The sequence below is a fragment of the Antechinus flavipes genome, chromosome 4 (genome assembly GCF_016432865.1).
Source record: "Antechinus flavipes isolate AdamAnt ecotype Samford, QLD, Australia chromosome 4, AdamAnt_v2, whole genome shotgun sequence".
Taxonomy (NCBI): Eukaryota; Metazoa; Chordata; class Mammalia; order Dasyuromorphia; family Dasyuridae; genus Antechinus; species Antechinus flavipes.
Window position 1 is genome coordinate 41,117,941 of NC_067401.1, and position 10,240 is coordinate 41,128,180.

The window sequence follows — 10,240 nt, forward strand, 5'->3', positions numbered from 1 at the left end:
TGGCTATATCGGGAAAGAAAGGTTTTTAAGGCCTGCCAGTACAAGAGGAAGCTCTGATCATATGTGTGTTTCCTTACTATTGTGCCATGCATTCCTACCTGTCCTTCCCAAACATTGTAATATGGATCAATGGGAGAGTCTACCCCAAATTTATAAGAAATAATATTTTGTAGGTATAATTTTTACTCTGCATTTTTAGAAAATGTCTTTGCCTAAGCTAATTGTTTCTCCTGACTATTCATACGAAACACTTTGGTTGTGACTTGTAAGGGTATGGCTAGAAAGAGAAAGGAGCAGAAGTCTTCATTAAACTCAATAGTTTAAGTAGAAGTTAGGAGACTAGACCAGAGATGTGGTCTGATTTTTTTTTTAACTGATAGGAGTTCAGGGATCAAAAACTGTTTAGCTACCACTGGTTTAAGAGACGGAGCAAAATGTCCAACAAATTACATAGGAGCAATACAAAAAAAAGCTTTGCTTTCAAATCACTCTGGACATTTATAAATTAAAAAAATTTTATAAAATAAAATTTATAAAATAAAAAAAATTTAATTTTAATCAACTTGATTATCTAACTCAAATGAGGCTCATATCCTGTCAGGGACTGCAGCTGATACAAAGAGGTGTTACTCTTATAAATGTAACCTTTTAAAATAAGAATCAACCCCAAGGAAAAAAGCCAGATAGCTACATAGTAATATACATATTATCCTCATAAGAAATGTGGGAGTTAGGTGCATTCATTACATCCCCATTTTACAACTGAGAAAAAATAAGGTTTCTATATCGAATAACAGACCTCATGTCTAAAACTGTTATGCCACAGTTTTCTTTAACTGTCCTGACTCAGTTTCCCTGTCTCAGTTACCTTAACTGTTCTGTCTCTGACCCAGTAAAACTAAGGATTATTCGCTCGGGTTATAAATTAGCAAGATAAAAGAGTAGATCTCCTGATTCTTTTAGGGATTTACAATATTCCTTTAGAATATTCCAAGATCAACCCATGATATCTTTACTTCTTTGTCTCTGGAATTTTTAGGTTTTATGGCTTCCCCTCCCTGATAAAAAAACTTTCCCTCCCTTTCTCTTCTTTGTCTCCAAAAAGGTATTTAAGAAGTTGGGGTTCCTTCATTCATGGCTGGAGAATGGCATCTGGCAGCTGTATGCTGGACGCTGGATTCTTTGGGTCCTCCAGCCCTGGGACCAATATGGATTCCTTGGTCCCAGTATACTTATCTCTGTCTGACTGGATAATCTGAGACGAGAGTCCTGTCCAGTCAATCTTACTCTCCCATTAATAAAATATTAAAACTCTCTAATCTCTCTCCTGCCTCAGTTTCTCCGGCATTACAAAACCAGATCAGAGTTTCTATCTTCCTGACTCTGAGACCTGCTCTTTACCCACTGCCCCACCTTCTAAAAGTTGTAGGGTCACTTATAAGACTCATTTCTACATTCTCACCATTTACAAAAGAAAAGCAACCCAGAGAAACAGGCATTTCTTAATATTCTCAGAATAACATTAAGTGTATTTTAGAACACAGCCTAGTTGAGAAACTTTGAGGCAGGAGAGGGATTGTGGAAAATCAGATTGCCTGGAATTCTTTTCCATTCAGTTTGTTGACTTTCTTCCTTGGCTTCCTTCAACCTTCTGCTCCCCTAACCCAGGCTGCTGAGTAGGAATTTTGTAGCAATAAAATCCCAGAAAGAAGATTGCAGAAATACACACACACACACACACACACACACACACACACACATATTATTGTATTATTGAATATGTATATATACATGTAAATATGTGCATATGTATGCATGTGTATAAATGTATACAATAATATAATATGAATATATAAGTTGTAATGGCGAGTTGTAATAGCTAGAAGCTAGAGCTTCATAGGATTAGAATTCCAAAAGGAAAAATACTTCCAAATAGCCTAGGCTAGTAAAGTCCTGAATAAACTAAGAAGAGTGCACGCTGATTTTCTCAGCTTCCTGTTTCCTCTTCCTCCCTTTGCCAAGAAGGTGAGGAGCTGAGTTCTCGAGAAGAGAAAGGTTGATAGCACCGCCCAGTGGTCATAAGTCTACTATGGGTTTATGGCAGAGCCCCCCGATTTTTCCCGTCCTTATCTCGCTCCCACAAAACTCTTCTCTCTGAGTGTGATTGCAGCTTAGCCCGAGGGTGGTAAACAAGAGCCCTCCCTCCAGCACCTCAGAGTGCTTTTGTTTTCCGAACTGAGGTCGCCGCGTCCCTACTACAGAGAAAAACTCCACGCCAGAAAAGCTTTCTTCAAAGGCTCGGCCCAAGTCCAAGTTCCCGCTCAGGTCTTCCTTTCCTCCCCCCCTCCCCAGGATTAATGTTAGTTCCCTAGTGACAGAGTCTGATTTGTCTTTGCGCACAGTCTTCCCAGTCATGCGAGCACTAAAGGTTCCCAATCCCCAGGCCTGGAGGTTTGACCGGCGCGCGGGAACAAAGGGTGCACATTCTGAGAGGACTTACTTCACTCACGATCTGAAACCCTGAGAAGGACCGAGCCGCAGGATCTCACAGCCCCTTAGAAGTATCCTCAGCGCCTACCACAATGTCTTGCGCTAATAATAGTTGGAATTAATTGGTGCAAATACAAAAGAAAAACTTTTACCAATTTTTTTTTTTTTTGGTAAAAAACTAGCCCCTCTGCGCCCAACGTGGGGCTCGAACCCACGACCCTGAGATTAAGAGTCTCATGCTCTACCGACTGAGCTAGCCGGGCGAGGAGTTAAGGAAACTTCTACTTTACGGCTCATGAAGGAAAAAAAAAAAAAAGCACGCGTTACCGTATTCTTGGTGGAAAGTTTTTAAACTGTTCAAATTAAATAGGACGTAAAATGAAAAATGCCTGTCTGTGCAAACTTTGGTGACCTCGTTCCCGGATTAGGGAAGATCTCAATAGGATTTCCTGCGCCTTCTCAGTTAATAAGCCAAAGTCCCGAGGGAGTTGGAGAGGGAAGGCCTGGGGGAAGGCGCGCTGAATCTGGAGGAATTCTGACGAATTCTCTAGAAATGGGCTCGTTCTTTCTCGTTGCTTTTCTTGCCAGTTTCCGCACCGATCTCCTCACTCCCTCTCTTCGCAGGGGGTCCCTTCTTGGGAGGAAGAAGAGCTGGAGAAGCTCATGCGTTTGGCATTTCTCGTCGCGAATGGTTGAGTCTTGAGCCGGCCTTGGCTCTCTGTCCCCTTACACCTGAGCAAACTAGCTAGCATTTCTCCGTCCGATCAGTAGCCAGACGCAGGGGGGAGGACCCGAGGGCTCGGGGAAGACCGGCCAGTGTCCTGAAGCCCTCCGAGGTCTCCTTGCTTCCCACTCTCCAATGACAACGACTTTCAAAGTCATTCATTCTTCTCCAGGATCCCGCTCTGTCCAAGTATGCTTTGCAACAAGATTAATGGGCCACAATTAACGGAGTGGGATTATCAATACCGAACTCTGGGCCTGAGTCTGCCAAATAATTCTGCTTACCCCGATCTAGGGTCACCCTCTCAGGGAATATTTCAGTTACAAGTTTAATAAGACTTGGGAGCTAAGGAGGACCCCACTGCTTCCGCGGGCTAAAAGAGTTGAGAGCCCCAAGAGAGGAGGCCTAACAAGTGAAGTTTTTAATTTACCGAAGGAAATCTTCACTGGTGAAGATTCTTCCTCGTGGCGTTAATAAATGCCATCAAAAATAACCTGAAGTTTTCTTCTGCTTTTTAAAAGGTTCTTTTATTGAAGCAGTTCCCAGATTAGGTAAATAGCCAGGAAACAAATGTTTATTATACGCTTACCACGTACCAGGCCAAAAAAAAAAAAAAAAATCCGTCATTTCAATCACCTCGAATATAATGTATTTTAGCTTGCTGTAGCTTCTTGTCCCTCTGAATCCCACCCCACCCGACTCACTCTATTTCAACACCATACAGCTGCTGCCTTCTATTTTCCTTTGCTTTTTTTCCCAATGTATTGGAAACTAATCTTAAGACAATGTAAAAGTCTTTTTATTATTATTTTTATTATATATTATTTATTATAATTAGTCTTGGAGATCTTTACTAAGATCTGTATACCCAGTGTGTCTATGGGATCGATAGATATTTGATTGAGTTCACACCGAGAAAATACTAGTATTTGGGGCCCGATTAGCAGCTTTTTGTACTTTCGATTATCAGAAGGTAAAAACTGAGCTCTCCTGCCGTGACTCGGATTCGAACCGAGGTTGCTGCGGCCACAACGCAGAGTACTAACCACTATACGATCACGGCTCGCCACAGAAGAGACAGACCTCGGGCCTACAAAGAGAGTTTTTCACCACGATCTAAAGGAGCATTAAAAAAAAAAAAAGTTTTTATTCTTTCTTCAGGTGTCCCTGTTCTTTCCTTCTCTGATTTCTATCACGAGATCTTTTTCTAAAAAATCATGAATAAACGTTATGTTGTAAAAAATGACTTTTCTTCCTACGGTCCCCAACAGTCTACGAAAATCCCATGCACAGTACTGACTGGCTGCTAGACCACAACTCAAAGGGAGTAACTAGATCCTTGACTCGCCTACTAATAGTTGATCTGAGCGGCCCATGATGGATTTCCTGCTGTTTTTCGCCTAGCAGTTCCTTTCTGGTTCAGATCTTGGGCTCCCTTCTAAAATTCCACCTATCAGCTCTCATCTTGGGCAGCCAGGGCCTGGGGATTTTAATCTCATGATGAATTTAGAATTCTTTTATTAAAAACTAACATGGTTCATGTGTCAGTTTCTCTCTTTTCCCTATTCCAGCACGGAGTAATATTTTAACTTTATGGGACCGATTAAGAAGAAAAAAAGGCTTCTCCAGTGATGTTGTGATTCGACACGAATTAGAAAAATCCGACTTTCCCCAATGGAGTAAATAGAAATCCTTCTCTTTCACCCCGTTCTCCCCGAATGAATGAATGACTGGTGGTATACCACTTGAGGATAACACACTTTGTCAGTGTTCTTCATACCTTTTGACTCATATTTTCCCTTCCTAAAAAGCTAAAAATATCTCCTGAAAGGAAAACAAACAAAAACCCTAGTTTTATAAATTTCTATTCCAACGACTGTAAGTGACCCGATATTCTAGAAAGGTGCCGGCAATCTAGCTAAATTCCCGAGATTCATCATCACCAGATTAGTTCCAAGTGGTACATTGTCAGCCAGACTCCGGAAGCCAGTTTACTAAGTCTCAGAAGGGTTACGATGATGCTTGAGCCCTGCCCCAGCGCCCTGCACACAATATTGTCTCAGTACCTGACGTTGTGCTTTCCTTTTCTTGACTTTTCAATCTTATTTGAAAACAGTATCAAGAAGCCTCTGTTCAGCTTTAAAAAATAAAATAAAATAAAATACAGTGCCTCTGTTTCTTTTCTGCAGGCGTCGAAGTAAGGCCTCCTTCCACACACCATATCTGGGCGGTTCTGTTCCATTTATTTATTTGGAAGGCGAGGTTTCTGAGTATAGTTAGGGGTAGCTCTCTATCACTAGTTAGTGGGGACCGTTCTTCAGCTGAAAACTTTATACAGGCCTTTCCTCTAACCAAAGTTCTCTCTTAAGCCCTGAAACGACGTGAAAATAAAAGAACATTTTCAGGGAAGGTGAGGACAGAAAGTTAATTTAAGTTAAAAAAAAAAAAAATTAACTTGCGTTGGCCGGGAATCGAACCCGGGTCAACTGCTTGGAAGGCAGCTATGCTCACCACTATACCACCAACGCCTTGTTAAGCATGGGAATGATTCTGTTATAGTCAGTAATGTAGGAGCCTCGTGGTCCAGGCTCTGTAAGTGCCAGTATTTATTTCAGAAGGTTCGGGAAAACGAGCTAAAAAAAAAAAACATAAGTAGAATCTTGAACTAATCCATTTGCCCTTGTGATTAGTCATACTGGAATGAACACCCAGAAAAGCGTTGTTCTCAGGGAGTCTTTAATCCTCTGGGGGGGCTGAGGGGGAGGGTTGATGAGAGGTGGAGGTAGACCAAAAATTGGAGGGAGAGGTATGACATGTCGTTCAGTTGGATGGAGGCAGAGAAAATATCTTTAAATAATTGGATTGCCAACAACTGCCCAACCCTCTCAGTAGAATCTTGTCAAAATAACACAGACTAACCTCTGTGTTATTAATTGTGGATATTCCTCAACTTTACGTTTAAAGTAACACCATTCATTCATTCATTCATTCATTCATTTATTTACAAAGCCTTCTGGGTTCAAATTTTGAAGGTTTCCTTTCATTCAATTATTCCATTTTCTCAGTTTAAAAAAAATGCAATAAACCAGGCCTCTGATTTCATTGAAATAAGGAACTTCCTCTGCTAATTTATAATCTTATATTTGTAGAAATATGTATAGAAAAATGGCACATATTTTAACATGTATTGGATTACTTTCAGTATAGGGGGAAAGGATGGGGGGAAGGGAGGGAAATTTTTGGAACACAAGATTTTGCAGGGGTGAATGTTGAAAATTATCCATGCATATGTTTTGAAAATAAAAAGCTTTAATTTAAAAAAAGTTATAGTCTTAGTGAGGGGAGGGGGAAAATTTGTGAAGGGAAAGGTTTCTAAGTTAAGTGACTGACTTGCTCAGGTCATACATGTTTCAGAGGGTGGACTGACACCCAGATCTTCTTGACTTGAGAGGCAGACAGCGACCAAGTCACTTCCCCTCTCCTCTTGCAGCCAATCAATTATCAAATCCTGCTGATACTACCTGGCAACATTTCTTCCTTTTGTCTCTCCTCTCTTTATAACAGCCATTTTTCTGAAACAGATCCCACAGATTACTGATTGGGAATACTGCAAATCACCCAATAGATTTTCCTGATTCTATTTTTACTCCCATATTTAATCCATTATATGTAAGAACCTCAGACTATCGCATTCACCATCACCACTTCTGCTCCTCTATTCAAGCCGCAGCTTCTTGAACATTGATTCAGGAGCACTGATTGTGTTAGCCCAAGCAAGTACTTTTTAAACATTGTACACGAACTCTCCCAAGGGCAAACACCTTTGCTTTTGACATGGATTTCTTTCAGGAATACTATCACCTCAGCGTCTGTTTTTTGGAGTTGGGAAAGACTATTCTCAGGAAATCTCTCTGACACAATGGAGAAGAAAACTGTGAGAAAGAAAATATAAATATAATTTGAATACCAGGCCTAAACCAAGTATTTCTATTCCTGAAGGGAGAATGCTGGGTGCATGGAGAGATTTCCCTACCCTGCCTCCTTGCCGCCATTCAAATCCTCTTTACTGCACAGTTCAATGGACCCAGTAGAGAAGGGTGCCTTTGTCCAGACAAGTGGGGGCAGCTGAACCTCTTCTGGCTCTTAGCAGGTGGAGCTGAAGGCTTTCAGTACACCTCCTTGGCCACCCCCTCATTGATTGTTAACCAATCAAATCTGATCAGAATTGATTTTCATCCTCAGGTGAACTCCTTTTCCAAAGATTGTTTTTTTGGGTTTTTTTTTTTTTTTTGACTAGGTACAAAAGGCTCATTTCTTTCTTACATAGTTACTGGAAGTCACACAGAAGCTCTGAAAAAGAAACACAGAGGAAGACCCCACTTCATATTCAATCTCACTTTCCAGGTGTAAGATCACAGTCAGTGTAACAAGGAGCTTTTGCTCCAATTGAATGAAGGGACCCAAGGGAAAGAATGGTCACACTTCACACAATCCCATTGCTTTTCTTAAATAACTAACATCTGCAAATATTAAACATGCTTTTGCACCTCTGAACCTTCCCAAGATATCTTGGGGTTTACTGGCTAGATTTCTTTCTTCAAGAATCAGACCTCAAACCAAAACTAATCTGATTCTAATTGACCACCAATAGATCCTAGGCCAAGTCCTACTTGGTCATTGTTTGGGTCCTGGTTGACTCAGATTGAATGTAAATAGCAGTCCTTTCTACTTTGGCTAGAAACCCTGAAGGTCTTCCCCTCCCAGATTCCTTCATTCATTTTTGTATTTGGATTTTGGGGGGCATAGGGGACTAAGTGGAAGAAGAGATTCTTTGCCTCTATTGCTACCTAACTTGAATCACTAAATGGGTTCAGCCTCAGTCAAACTGAAGCCTATTGAAACCTTAGCTTAAAAAGGCCAGTCTCCTATTTCATCCAGGGCCACCTCCAGTTGATCTGTATCCTGCCACTGGACCCAGATAGCTCTGGAAGAGAAAGTGAGGCAGATGACCTTGCACAGTTCTCCCTCACTCAAATTCAATTCAATTGCATCACTTGCATCACCATCCTGATGTCAGGGCCCTCTTAGAAAACAAAGACCAACCAACAACAGTCTTTCTTACCTATGCTTAATCATTGGTTGCTCCAATCAAACTGAAACCTTTTAAAGACCTTAGCTTAAAGAGACCAACCTCTCCCACTTGGAAACTGACCCATGTCTGGCCACCAGATGGTTCCAGAGAGAAAGTGAAGTTGCTGACTGCACAGCCCTCCCTCACTTAAATCCAACTCATTGTTCTTTTTTTAAATTACATGTTCTTCTTTTTTATTTTTTAATTTACAAAGCATATGCATAGGTAATTTTTCCAACATTAACCCTTGCAAAACCTTTTGTTCCAAATTTTCCCCTCCTTCCCCTCACCCCCTCCCCAGCTGGCATGTTAAATATGTTAAAATATCTGTTAAATCCAATATATGTATACACATTTATAGTTATCTTGCTGAACAAGAAAAAATCAGAATAAGAAGAAAGGAAAAGAAAAACTGAGAAAGAAAACAAAATACAAGCAAATAACAACAAAAAGAGTGAGAATGCTATGTTGTGTTCTACACTGTTCCCACAGTTCTCTCTCTGGGTGTAGATGGCAAGTGGAACTGGTTTGAATCATCTCAACGTTGAAAAGAGCCACGTTCATCAGAACTGATCATGGTATAGTCTTCTTGTTGCCGTGTACAGACAATATCAATTCATTGTTCTTGAAGAGGACTACGATATCAGGGAGGGCTGTTCTGATCCGGCCTCAGACACCTCATTTGGAGGTTAAGTCACTAGGGCAGGGGTCCTCAAACTTTTTAAATAGGGGCCCAGTTCACTGTCCCTCAGACTGTTGGAGGGCCGGACTATAGTAAAAACAAAAACTTTGTTTTGTGGGCCTTTAAATAAAGAAACTTCATAGGAGGATAAACGTCTTTGGCTGCCGCATCTGGCCCGCAGGCCATAGTTTGAGGATTCCTGCACTGGGGAGTCAGGATGCCTGGCGACCATGATGTGAATCAAGAAGTGTGTATTTAACCAGAAAATAGAAATTGGGGTGGGTCATATTACACTTTCCCCAAGATCGATACAGTTTGTCTATGATACTACTACTTGTCAACCCAAACATTCCCCCCCCTTATTCCCATCCCCCTCCATTCAAACTACCAATTCCTTCCCCCTTTCCCCCTACTCCCTTATTTGTCAGACATAGGCCTTTTAGGACATTTGTTACCTAGCCAGGATCAGGTACCAACAGAAGTAACACCTCAGGTGTTATTAGGAAAATTGCATATACGTACATGTACATAGTGCAGCATATCCATGCCTTGCTTCCCCACTTTGTGTCTGTGCCAGATATCCCTTATAGGACAGGCAATGATCTGCAGCATTGATCAGGAATCAAGAGCCCATTATCTTCCTTTTCATCTTCGGGGGAGGGAGGGAGATCAAGTGAGTGGTACACATTTATAACCATATGAAAAAAATTCTAAATCGTTACTCAGAGAAATGCAAATTAAGACTTTTTTTTATTTTAATAAAGCTTTTTATTTACAAAACATATGCATGGGTATTTTTCAACATTGACCCTTGAAAAACTTTGTTCCAAATTTTTCCCTCTTGTCCCCCAAAATTAAGACAATTCTGAGGTATCACTACCCACCTCTCAGATTGGCTAAGATGACAGGAAAAGATAATGATAAATGTTGGAGGAGATGTAGGAAAACTGAGACATTAATATGTTGTTAGTGGAATTGTGAACTGATCCAACTATTCTGGAGAGCAGATTGGAACTATGCCCAAAGGGCTATCAAACTGGGCAGACTCTTTGATCCAGCAGTATCTCTATTGAGCCTGTATCCCAAAGAGATCATAAAAAAGGAAAAGGACCCATGTGTGCAAAAATGTTTAGGGAAGCCCTTTTTGTAGTGGCAAGAAATTGGAAACTGAGTGGATGCCCATCAGTTGGAGAAGGGCTGAATAAATTGTGGT

General features: G+C 40.9%; 3 non-coding genes across 3 annotated transcripts; all 3 read right to left on the minus strand.

The window, feature by feature from the left end:
• Positions 1-2,680: 2,680 nt before the first annotated feature.
• On the minus strand, positions 2,681-2,753 carry TRNAK-CUU (transfer RNA lysine (anticodon CUU)). The gene has a single exon. It is a non-coding gene; the product is annotated as a tRNA-Lys (tRNA).
• A 1,452-nt stretch (positions 2,754-4,205) lies between these two features.
• On the minus strand, positions 4,206-4,277 carry TRNAH-GUG (transfer RNA histidin (anticodon GUG)). Its single transcript has one exon. It is a non-coding gene; the product is annotated as a tRNA-His (tRNA).
• A 1,393-nt stretch (positions 4,278-5,670) lies between these two features.
• On the minus strand, positions 5,671-5,742 carry TRNAG-UCC (transfer RNA glycine (anticodon UCC)). The gene has a single exon. It is a non-coding gene; the product is annotated as a tRNA-Gly (tRNA).
• Between the last annotated feature and the right edge of the window lie 4,498 nt (positions 5,743-10,240).